The sequence below is a fragment of the Nannospalax galili genome, unplaced genomic scaffold (genome assembly GCF_000622305.1).
Source record: "Nannospalax galili isolate Female #2095 unplaced genomic scaffold, S.galili_v1.0 scaffold1254, whole genome shotgun sequence".
Taxonomy (NCBI): domain Eukaryota; kingdom Metazoa; phylum Chordata; class Mammalia; order Rodentia; family Spalacidae; genus Nannospalax; species Nannospalax galili.
Window position 1 is genome coordinate 957,531 of NW_008334550.1, and position 12,744 is coordinate 970,274.

At 51.6% G+C, this 12,744-nt stretch overlaps 1 pseudogene; it reads left to right on the forward strand.

Moving 5' to 3' along the window:
- Positions 1-2,597: 2,597 nt before the first annotated feature.
- Positions 2,598-3,445, forward strand: LOC103731065 (annotated as a pseudogene).
- The last annotated feature ends 9,299 nt before the right edge of the window (positions 3,446-12,744 follow it).

The following is a 12,744-nucleotide window of genomic DNA, read 5'->3' on the forward strand; positions in this document are numbered from 1 at the left end:
CCATCTCCCCAGTCCCCATCTCCCCAGCCCCCATCGCCCTGGCCCCCCACCTCACTTTCTTAAGCTTCTCTTTTCTACTTGTAGTCATCACTCACCAAAAAAAAAAAATCCCTTCCGGCTGACCCGCCCCACACACATCTGTGAGTGCTAGAACCAGCTGACACTGTTTACACTGCTTGGTTATTTTAAGCTGTGGTGTTTGTATCCCATTGGTATTGCTATTTATGTCCTACTTTAACGAACCCCCTTTGAACTGAAAACTCGGAATGGATCAGTCCACCGACAGAAGTGAGAAAAGGCACAAATGTTCCCTTCCGGCTGACCCGCCCCACACACATCTGTGAGTGCTAGAACCAGCTGACACTGTTTACACTGCTTGGTTATTTTAAGCTGTGGTGTTTGTATCCCATTGGTATTGCTATTTATGTCCTACTTTAACGAACCCCCTTTGAACTGAAAACTCGGAATGGATCAGTCCACCGACAGAAGTGAGAAAAGGCACAAATGTTTGCAAACCAACGAGAACAGCTCTCCCACGTGGAACAAGCGGTCCAGTCCTGTCCCGCCCTGAAGAGCTGTGCTTATCAAAAGCGTGGCCCTTCCTGACAGTGTGTAAACAAGACTGCTTCTTTTCACTGTTCTCCTCCACCAGGAGACGGAGTATGGACACCAGAGTCAGGGGATCCGTGCCTCACTTCCCCAAGACCAAGCTGACTGCCCCCTGTTGTTCAGAATCAGCAGACCAGCTGAGTGGGGAGTCACCAGATGGGCGTTAGTCCACTGCTGTAAGGCAGGAACAATGGTAGCTTTCCACGTGGAAGGAAGTAGCGACATCTCTCATGGCCTGTACAAAACCCCCAGCATGGGGCTGGAGAGGTGGCTCCACAGAGCTGCTCTTACAGAGGACCCAGGTTTGGTTCCCAACATCCACATGGCAGCTAACAACCATCCATAACTCCAATTCCAGGGGTTCTGACACCCTCTTCTGACCTCCACAGGCATTATACAACATGTGTGCACTTACATACATGCAGGCAATGCACTCATACACATTAAAAGAAAGAAAAATAATAAAGATATTTAAAACCCCCAGCACACAGTCAGCCTTCATTCTTGGCTCTAGGATTTCTTGTTATTATAAATAACCAGCTGTAACAATATTCAATGCCCAGAGAAAATACCTGCTTGGAAAAACCCAGGCCTCCTGGAGAACACTGGTTCTTCCCTCATCAGAGGGACTTTTCCACCACCTAACATCGAACAGGAAAGGCAGACGTGGAGCTGGGATGGCACCCACCTCAGCCCATTGAGATCCCCAACTTCAAACCACCCCTTCCTGGGTCAACGCAGAGATGCAGAAACAAAGGCAATTTGCTGCACGCAGCCCAGCAGGTGAAACTTGCCGATGGCAGTTCTGTTTTGGCTTCCAGTGTGTTTCTTTCTGGTTGAACATTTACTGTGTTTTATTTAGTATTTATTTATTATTTACAAGGCACGGGGAGGCTGAGCTGATTTGGGCTTCTCCGATGGGATCGGCTGCACAGACTTTGCCTACTGCTGCGGGATGCCGGCTCTCTCTCCCACCTTCCTGGTCACCCTCCTTTTCTTCTCTACCCTCTGCTGTGGCTGCCACCTTCCAGGCAGGGCAGGGGGCAGGAGAGCCCGGCTTCCTGGCAGTGTGCCACCTTGCCCCAGCTGATCGAGTCCGCCCACGCCCTTCACTCTCCACATCAGAAGAAAAAGCAAGCCTGCCCCCAAGGGACCCCCAGCCGCTCCTCTATCCCACAGCACTGGAGTCTCATCACCCACCCCTCCACTTAAATTGATTAATTGACCTTTAAAAATGTACCCAGAAAATAAATTACCTAATAAAAGAAGTGATCTTGCATTCGATGGTGCCTGAAAATCACCAAAACCCGGGAAGGGCTAATGAAGCGCAAAGAAAAGACTAAGGAAGGAAACACACTTAATAAGCAGTAATTGATTAACAATCCAGGCTCCTCACACGCCACCGAGGCTGCCCAACAGGGAGCTGCCACCAGTCCTTGTACTCCAGGTAGAACCACAGACAGACACCTGTGACCGCAGCCGGGCCACCCACCAGCCGGCCTCCTGGACAGCAAAGCACGCAGCTTCCCATCCTGGGCTCCCCTGGCCTCCAACAGCTCCAGCATTGACCCTAGAAGGCAGTAGGGAACCAAGGGAAGGGGGCATCCCCAGCCCCACAGAAGGGTCTGTCGGGCCAAGGAGAAGCAGGGTGGATTCTGTCTGCAGGAAGAACAGAGTGCCCCTGAGGACAGCTAGGGTGATGGACCCTTGGAGGGCACAGCCACGTCTGCCTTTTCTTCCCACACAAGCAATGAAGGCCTCCGGAGGACGGACATCCATCTCCAACTGAGCAGCTGGAAGTCCCCAGGTACACTGAGTCTGGTCCACACCGGCGGAAGGAGAGAGGTTCTGATGCTTACGGGAGAGGCGGGAACAGAACAAAGACAGGAAATTGGGCCGGTTGCCTCTGGAGCTTCCCCAACACCCCAAAAGCAGAGCCAGCAGCAACAGAGGCTTCTGGAGCCGGCCTGAGCTAGCCCAGCCCCATGATGGAGCAACCACAGCCAACAAGCATGTCCCAGGATTTGTCTGAAGCCTTAAAGGAGGCCACCAAGGTGGTGCACACCCAGGCAGAGAATGCCAAGTTCGTGAGGAAGTTTCAGAAGGGCCAGGTGACCCGGGAAGGCTTTGAGCTGGTGACACCTCCTTGTATCACCTCTGCGTGGATGGCCCTGGAGGAGGAGATCGACTGCAACAAGCAGGACCAGATCTAGGCTCCCCTCTACTTCCCTGAGGAGCTGCACGGTAAGGCTGCCCTGGAGGAGGACGTGGCCTTCTGGTATGGGCCCCACTGGCAGAAGATAATCCCCTACACACCAGCGCACAATATCACGAGGTGGAACATACACAGCCTGAGCTGCTGGTGGCCCATGGTATACCCACTACCTGGGAAACCTCTCCAGAGGCCAGATCTGGCAAAGATTGCACAGAAGGCCCTGAACCTGCCCAGCTCCGGTGAGGGCCTGGCCTTCTTCACCTTCTGCAACTTCGACAGCCCCGCCAAGTTCAAGCAGCTCTACCGTGCATGCATGGACACTCGAGGTGACACTGGAGGTCAAGCACAGGGTAATAGAAGAGGCTAACACTGAATTTCTGCTCAACATCGAGCTGTCTGAGGCGTTTCAGGGGCTGCTGACATAGGGACACCAGGACCAGAGCCCTTCACTGATGGAGGGCCTTCGCCAACAGACAGCACCAAAGTATAAGACCCCCCACAGAGACCCCCAGAGGGAAACTCCAGCTCAGCGCTAGGCTGGCCCAAGCACCGGGCCTCCAATGGGTCCCCATGCTCAGCTTTCTGGTGGCAACAGAGGCTGTGGGGACTTATGCTATGTGAATGCCACTGTGCTGACCGCCAGGGGCTGTGAACTGCGGCCAATGAAGGGCCTTTCTGGAGAGGGGAATTTCAACTCTCTGCTTATGGGCCAGGAGACTTTCACGATGCCTATCCTTTTCCCTAGTAGAGCTCAATGGGACCCGGGGACACTGGAGCATGCCCCTAGGCACCTGTCACACAGCACTATGGGGAGGTTCCATCTGTGACTCCACAGCAAGGAGATAATACAACCCCACACTTGCATTTGGAACTCGCAGGACTCTACTCACCCCTTCCAGCCCTCAGTTGACTTTAGTCTGGGTTTGTGCACAGTGATGAACTGTGACTGTGGGTGTGATGGTGCTCGGTGATGTCTTTGCCCCTCTCAGTGAGCTTTCACACCCAGCAGTGGCCCCGGAACCTCAAAGTCTGAGGCTGGCATTAGACGTTAAGGAGGCCGTGGGAACACTTCCTTCACCTTCTGGGCAGATTCTAGCTGTACCCTTTCCAGTTTATTGTTTAATTCATGTGTATATGTGTGTGCCTGCTTGTCCGTCTGTGTACCAGGACTCATAGAGGCCAGAAGAGGACTTCAGATCCCCTAGAATGGGAGCTATAGGCAGTTGTGAGCAGCCGGATATAGGTGCCGGGAACCAAACCCAGGTCCTCTACTAGAGTGGCGAGTTCTCTTAAACCACTGAGTCAGCTCTCCAGTCCCTGGCTGCATCTTAGAGTGAATGACCTAGTACCTAGGGCCCCTGGTAGTGCACAGCAGGAATCACCTGGCATCAGTGCCCATGACTATACTAAATCCCCCTGGTGGGTGGACGGATGCCACCCACACCCCCTCAAAGCCCCACTGCTCCCTCATCCCTGGTCCATTATCACTGTCATATTTTATAGGCAGAGCTTGGATGGAGAGAGCAGAAAGCACTTTAGCCTGAGTTCTATCAAAGGACGTAATGAGAAATCCATAAGTCTTGTAAATAGGTGATAAGACAAGTCTTTAAAACAAATGGGGTAATAACTTAATCACACAGAGGCAGAGGCATGAAGACAAGACTGGCTGCCACTGAGACTGCTCCCTGGGATCTGGAGACGTTCATGCATGGTTCTGGAGGCTTCTACACCTCCAGGAAAGGAAGGATGGCACATTTGTCACACCTAGCCTAGGACTCAAAACACAGTACCTTGCCTGACCCTTCCAGGAATCCTGTGATGGAGACACCTTCCCGTATGACCATCTGAGCCCACAGAATCCAGTACTGAGCAGCCGTCTGGGTCTGTCTGACTTCAGGGCTGGCGATCACTTCCTCAAGGCATGATAACTTACCCCGAGGCCATGGCTACACCCTGCAGCTGCCCGCAACCCCCACACTGCTATCCTGAGTGAATGCTCCGAACACTCCCCCAAAGCTCAACTGCTCCCTCGGCTCTCCATCTTGCCTGAGCCATATCCCCACAGCCCACAGCACTCCTGGGTGTAAAACTTGCCCTCCTCCCCTGCTCCTAAGTGGATCCCAAGGAATGGACCACTGCTCTGTTTTAGAGAGAGAGAATGAACGACGAGGGAAGAGCTGGAGCCTGTTGTGCTCTGTCATCTGTACAGCTGGCTCTGAGGACATGGGGACAGGTGCAGGCTCTGCCTTTGAGCACCTCTCAAGCTGGTTGGAGAGAGAATTTTCTACTTAGTGATTTTGAACCAAGATTTATCACAGATATTGAAACTGGAAAAAGAAACTATGGACAGAGGGCACAAGTGTGACATCAGGCCAGGTGGATAAGGAATGAGATGTGGAAGGGCCTGAACTGACAAGGAGCCTCTAAGGCTGAGAACCAATGTCTGGGATATGAGTCTGACATCAGTCCTCACGCAAGGGCAATTCCCTGCACGTGTGTTGGATACCACCTCTGCCCGGCATGTGGCATCCCCACCCTGGGCTCTGAGCATCTATTAGATACCACCTCTGCCCAGCACCCAGTATTTCTACCCTGTATCCTGAGCATCTATTAGGTACCATTTCTGTTCAGCACATGGTATCTTCACCCTGGAAGAGGTCTGGGGGATCTTTGGGGACAATGCCAGCACTTAGCCCATAACTCATGCTCAGTAGGCAAGTGATTTTTCTTTGGAGGCATTGGGGTAAATAAAGGCTTAATGAATCAAGCCTTCGGAATTGCTGTTGCTCCTTTAATTTGTAGTTTACAAGGTTCTTGTAAATTAAAAATGGGAAAAGAAATCCCTTCCCATCCCGCATGTACCTCCTCCGGGCAGGAACAATTTGGTTGTTTTGATTTTCTTGTCCCTAAAGCCCTTATCTCTTTGAAAAATTATTCCTTAATTTTTATGAGGTGGCTAGAAAGACTGGTGAATTTGAACGATTGTTCTATATCTTGTTCTCCTCCTCCTCCCAGTTCACTGTGGGCCGTTATTGTTCCCTGGGTGGCAAATAAAGGTGGAAGCACTCACTTTTAATTTACTGTTTGCAATAAGCAGGGCTTTATCAACAGCCCCCCAATAAATTATTTTTACTGCCAGCTTCCTGTTGCCGGGACCAGCGACCATGAAAACATTCATGTCGGGAGAGTGTAATCACATGGGCTTTGGGCCCCATGGAGCTGGAAGCTGCTGGGGGCGGGGGAAGCATCTGCTTAGGGACCAGATCTTCTGGGTGGGAACAAGAATAGAGGCCTGAGGAAGGCTCTTCCTGGCCTCACAGGGGAACGACAGAGGTCAAAGAGGATTCAGCAAAGAAGTGACCCAGAGACAGAGAGGTGGTACTCACACAAGGCCTGGAGTAACCGTCGGCATCAGCGTAGGACGAGGGTAAAGGTAGAGATAGGTCAGGCTGTCTAAGGTCTGGGGACCTTCTCTAGGGCCTTCACTCAAACAGGAGAGCCTTGCCCTTTTCTGAGCTTGGGAGGGGGGGGTCTACATTGCAATGAGGGACACAGTATCTGCGACTCTGACACCTCCCCATGTTCAACAATATTACCCTTCATGGGAACATGTCCAGGAGGGCTCTGCTCCCCTTCAGTGGAGAAATGAAGTTCTCATTGACTTACTGGGTCAGCAGGGCTAGGTAACATCATGGCTGACTGGAGGGTGAGCACCCACCCTCAGAGAGCAGCCACCTCCACACTGGAGGAGGACTCACTGGAGCACCCTAGTCTTGTTGGTCACTGGTCCACATCACATCCCTAGCCCCTAGTCTCGAGGCAATTTCCATCCAGCTCACCTGTCTATATTTTATCCTAACAACAGATTCCTCCACTAATCAAACGTAGTACTTACCAGCCCCTGGGAAGGGAAAGCCACGTTTGCAAGATCATGTCTTTTTGTTTTGTTTTGTCTTTTTGAGACAGGGTCTCCCTCTATCCCCAACTGGCCTGGAACTTACTATGTAGACCAGGCTGGCCTTGAACTCACAGAGATCCACCTGCCTCAGCCTCCAGAGTGCTGGGATTAAAGGCGTGCACGACCACACCCGGCTGGCAAGACGGAGTCCAGGCCCAGGGTTAAAGTTGGCATCAGTTGTCAACTTGACCCACCTGGGAAGAGGAAGCCTGGACTGGGGGATTTTCTCTATCAGATTGGCCCGTGGGCATGTTTGTGAGGTGTTTTCTTGATTGTTGAGTGATGTGGGAGGGCCCAGCCCACTGTGGGTTGTGCCACCCCTGGGCAGGTGAGCCTGGGTTATCTAAGAAAGCAGGCTGAGCCCAGGCCAGAGAAGTAAGCCAGTACGCAGCGCTCCTCCATGGTCTGTGCTCTGCCTTGAGTTCCGCCTTGGTTTTGCTCAGTGAACTGTGATGTGGGAACGTAAGCTGAATAAACCCTTTCCTCCCCAAGTTGCTTTTGGTCAGTGTTTTTCACCACAGAAAAGAAACTGTGCTGAGAGCCCACCCTGCTCTTGTTCGGTCGAACAGAAGTTCCTCATGTCCCGGCCTGGGAGAGCAGCTGCTCCTTCCTTTCTGCACATCAGTCTCTCTCCCAGAAATGCAGCCAAGAAGCTGCTCCTTTCCTGTAGGACTGTGGTGAGGAGCCAGTGAACAAGCCGAGGAAGGTGCCAGGCACCTTGGGGCTCAGACAGCACAAGCTACTAATGTTGTCAATTAAATCCAGACCAAGAAACACCACCATCATCTCTCTGGAAACTGATTGACTTCATGTCACCTCTCCCCAGTACACACCCAGCACCCAGTGTCAGCCTGGAAACCAAACTGGCTCAAAGCTGCACCCACTTGGAAGACCCTAGGGAGAGGCTGGAGAGAGGGCCCTGTGTGCGGCCAGCAGCTGCCTCTGCCTCCTGCCTCTGGAGACACCTCCTGGCTCTGCTGTTTGTCCTGGTGGTGGACAGACAGTTGGAACACTGTCATCATGTAGCTAAGAGCAGGTGAAATAAGACCACAAGATGCCCTGGCATGTGAGAGGGCTACACTCTGGGCAGGGCTGGCCACATCCCAACAGCTCCATCCCAACCACCAACCAGAAAGTGACAGCTTAGAGGAGCTGAGGGAAGGGCTCTGAGGTCAACCAGAGAAGACAGACTGGACCAGCCAGTCACAAAGCAGAAGGCTTCCGAGGGGCACGTTCACGTTGTATCACCTCCTACCTGTCCCTAGCCCAGTGGACACTGACGACAGCCATTTGCTAGAGTCTGTTGGAAGCGTCAGACCAAAAAAAAAAGTTTAAAAAGCAATGACCGATGTCTGTTAATGCCCCCAGATCACTTTACATTGGTGACACCTGATACATTCTCCCTACCAGATGGCCAAGCTCAACTCAGCAGCAAGGAGTCCCGGATCTAGTGACGGAGACAGCCCTTGGTCCTCTTAAGACCCACAACCCCAGCCTAACTTGGAGAAAAGCAGCAGACTACACCGCATTTGGGGGGGGGGGTAAGCTGTGGAATGCTGACTAGTGCCCCCACAAGCCTTCAAGAGTCACCCAAGTCCCAAGTCTGAGAAAGCATTTCTGCTACAAAGGGAAAAAGGGGTTAATTCGGGCTCCCATTCCAGGCCCAGTCCACCGCTGTGGGGACCTGGGGGTTAATTCGGGCTCCCATTCCAGGCCCAGTCCACCGTTGTGGGGACCTGGGGGTTAATTCGGGCTCCCATTCCAGGCCCAGTCCACCGCTGTGGGGACCTGGGGGTTAATTCGGGCTCCCATTCCAGGCCCAGTCCACCGCTGTGGGGAGCTCAGAGCAGGAACCTCAAAGAGCTAATAATACCCACAGTGGAGCAGACACTCACTTGTTCCTTGTGGTTTGTTCCAGTTTCCTCTTTGATACAGTTCAGGACCTCCTCCCCCCGGGGATTGTGTGGCCCGCGGTAGGCTGGGTCTTCCCACATCAATTAACTGAGACAATCCTCCGCAGACACGTCCGCTAATCAACCCAAAGTAGACAATTCCTCACTGAGACTTCTTCCCAAGTGATTCTAGGTTGGGTCAGACTGATAGTTAAAGCTGACCATCACAGGGGCTGGAGAGATGACTCAGCGGTTAAGAGCACTGGCTGTTTTTGCAGAGGACCTGGGTTCAAATCCCAGCACCCACATGACAGCTAACAACCACCTGTAACTCCATTTCCAGGGATTCTGAGGCTGTCTTCTGACTTCCACAGGCATTGCATGACACAGGTGTACTTACATACATGCAGGCAATACACGCATTCACATAAAATAAAAATAATATTTTTTTAAAGAGCTAACCGTCACAGAGTCCCTCTGGGAAGAGGCGAAGGAGACCAGATCACGAGTGCTATGTGAGGTGGCTGTCTCCCTGTGTAGTCCATCTCTCCTCCCCTCCCCAACCCTGCCACACTCACCCATCACTGTCACACATTCTGATGAATTTCTATAAACATCTTACCTATGAGAGACAAGGTCTTGTTCTGGTCTGGGTGATTTGCCATAAGATCCAGCTACACAGCAATCATTTGTGCCTGGCAACACAGGGGCCTGCAGAGATGGCTCAGAGCGCGTACTGCTTGTGCAAATGACCTAAGTTCAGCTCCCAGCACCTACATCAAGCAGCTCTCAACTGCCTGCAACTCCAGCTCCAGGAGCTCCAACATCCTCTCCAGACTTGTGAGCACATGCACTCAAATGCACACATATGCACATGTACACACATAGACACACATAATTAAAATTAAATTCTTGTGGACTTTTTTGAGACAGGGTCTCCCTGTAGCCCCAGCTGGCCTAGAACTCATTATGTAGACCAGGCTGGCCTTGGTCTCACAGATATCCACCTGCCTTAGCCTCACAAATGCTGGGATTAAAGGCATATGCCACTACACCCAGCAAAATTATTTTTTTTAAAACCCAGCCAAGCTACCTTGGGTATAAATCCGAAGGACACAGCTGTGGGCAGGTCAGACACTGGCTCTCTCTTGTGCTTGCTGCTGACCTGTTCATAGCAGTCAGATGTGGAAGCTGTCCACATACCCGTCAACAAACCAATGAGAAATAAAATTGGAGGCAGAGGATCAGGAGTTCAAGGTATCCTGAGCTACACAGCAAACTGGAGGCCAGCCCAGGCTACATGATGTCAAAACCAAACAAACCAACAAAAAGACCAATAAAAAGCAAGCAAGCACTGCGATAGATGGCGCAGGCCTTTAATCCCAGCACTCGGGAGGCAGAGGCAGGTGGATCTCTATGAGTTCAGGGCCAGCCTGGTCTACATAGTGAGTTCCAGGACAGCTGGGGCTACAGGGAGACCCTGTCTCAAAAAGACCAAAAAAAAAAAAAAGCAAGTGTGCACATGTGTGCGCACGCACACACAGGGATATTATTCAGCTATAAAAAGAATAGCGCTCTATCATATGCAGCAAAATGGGTGGAACTGGAAGACATTATGTTGGATTTTTTAAAATAAATCCCAGAGACTTGGGACTGTTACAGAGAGGCTGAAGGAGCTTAAAGGCACATTAACATCATGCAAGAGAAAATAAAAGAAATTAGATCCTCAAAGAGGAAAATCTGTACAAAATTAAATCTCTATCCTGTACATGGCTATGAGGTGGGCAATATTTGCACAGCTACAAAGATGCGGAGGTGATTTACTGATACCATAAGTTTCGGAATTAACCTGTGGTGATACCTGAAAACTTAATCACACTTTCAGTGCAGGGCGAGGGTGCACGCGCAACAGCTGGGGCACGGAGGTGGCACTAAACTTTTCCTGGGGAAGGAAAGAACCTTGCTGTTTTGCACGTGGCCAATTCCCTAGCAGGCACCAAACTGCTCTGCAGGCAGAGTAATGGGATGGTTAGGCTGGCCGGCTTTGAAGTCTGACACTCTCAGATCCACTCCAGGCTCTGATGCGGAGCTTTGGGAGACTAGACAAATTATTCTACTTCTCTCTGCCCGGATTTGTTCATTTGCATGTCACCTGACGTGAAGGTTGCGAGGATTAAATAGCGCATTTATGTAAAAGTCCTCGATGTTCAGACCTCCTAAATGTATGAGGCGATTAGCTGCTATTTTATCTTTGTAAAGAAAGGAAGGAATATTGATCTGCTTCGTCCAAGGACTAAAGAAAGGAAAAAGAAGACACCACTGGACATAGCAGCCCTCAGCCAGGCACCATAGAGCCCATGCCAACAACGGTCCTTCCACCACTGTCCAGAGTTGGCTTTCTATGACGGCATCAAGAACTTTAACCTTGCGTGTCCCAGACCCAATCTGGACTGTTCCTGGAAGCCAGTACCCACAGGGCACTCTGGAAAGCTGATGAAGAGGGGGGAGGCTCTGCCAGCTCCCTGTATGAGGGCCTTTCTTCAAACCCCAAGACCACGCCCACAAGTACACCCCAGGTAGGAGGGTCCCGTGAATCACACCTGGACTCCTGTGCCTGTGACGGTCACACCACATGGTGACTGTTGGGTCAGGAAATTAAGTGATCGTTTGTGCCTAGCAAAATAATGTAAGGCCAAGGTCTCATTAATTACCCTAACTAGCAGGCTGGCCCCAGTCGGAGGAAGAGAAGCAGAGCCGCGTTGGCAATCTGAGCGCGCTGAGCTCGTGTAATTAGCTCATCCATAATTGAACGCCCTGCTCCCATCCAGTTGGCGCTCGTTAGTCAAAATCACATCTGTCATAACTCCACAGGTTGTTTCCAACAAATTGGGCTTTTTTGCTCAAAGTCTTGTATCATTTTAAAAATGTGTCCTGTGCAACGTGTCAGGAACAGGGACAATTTTCGTAAGATAAATGGAGTCTGGTCACACTCTTCTCGCGAAGGATGTTGTAACGTTCCCCACCTGGTGGTGTTTCCGAGGGCAAGCTGTGCTGGGGGCACACCACAGGCTGGCAGTGTAAGGCTCCGGATTCTCCCCAGCCCCCCTCCTCTTAGCCCTGCCAGGGATGACTCTGAGGTCCCCGAGGCTCTTCTGTCAGGCCCTCAGCTCCAAGCTCTGGCCCATAGTCCAAGTTTCAGTGAGAGACACAGAGGACAAGATACCACTGGCCCTCATCCCACACACATAACTGTTCCAGATATGTTCAACATGCACCCAGGAGAGCTACGCATGTGGCCCGACACAAAACAGTAAACTTTCTTAAAACATTGTGGGGTTTGTTTGTTTGGTTGGTTGGTGGTGGTGGTGGTGGTGGTGGTGGTTGTTTTCTGTAGCTTGATTGCCTGGCTCCCAAGGGCGAACTTTGCAGATGACTACATCTGCCACGACATCCAAAGCTTGGGCATTCCTATAAGAGGTTCAGAAAGGACATTTTGCATACTGGAAGTCTTCTTGAAACGGTTCCCACTCCTGTATGGGATTCTTGAGCTTCCCTGTTGGGTAACAGGACTGTGATTTCTATCCTGGCAGTCTCCAAGCCAGGATGCCGTGCCCAGGATGCCGTGCCCAGGATGCCGTGCCCAGGATGCCATGCCCAGCTGGCAGCACCTGTTCTCCTGCTGTTGATGTGTGGACATCGTTACAAACGACGTCCACTCCCTTCCTGAATCCCTGGGAAACCCTTGAGAATCCCCAGGCCCGATTCACTACCTGCTGTCACATAATCCCAAGAGGGTGGCATGGGCCCCAGGTCACCCCCATTACTTGGGGTGGGTATGTTCCTCTCATAGAAACATCCCCTGGGTGACTGTCCTTCCCCCACGCCCTTCCCCCACCCCAGCAGCCTCCAATCACCGCAATATGGCACCACCTGCAGAGGGGACCCTCTCCACACCCCACTCCCTCCCCAGAAGAAACTGGGCTAAATACTTTTCACACCGTTGCTGTGATAAAATGCCTGACAAAAGCAACTTAAGGAGGAAGGGACATTTTGGCTCAGTTTCTGGGCAC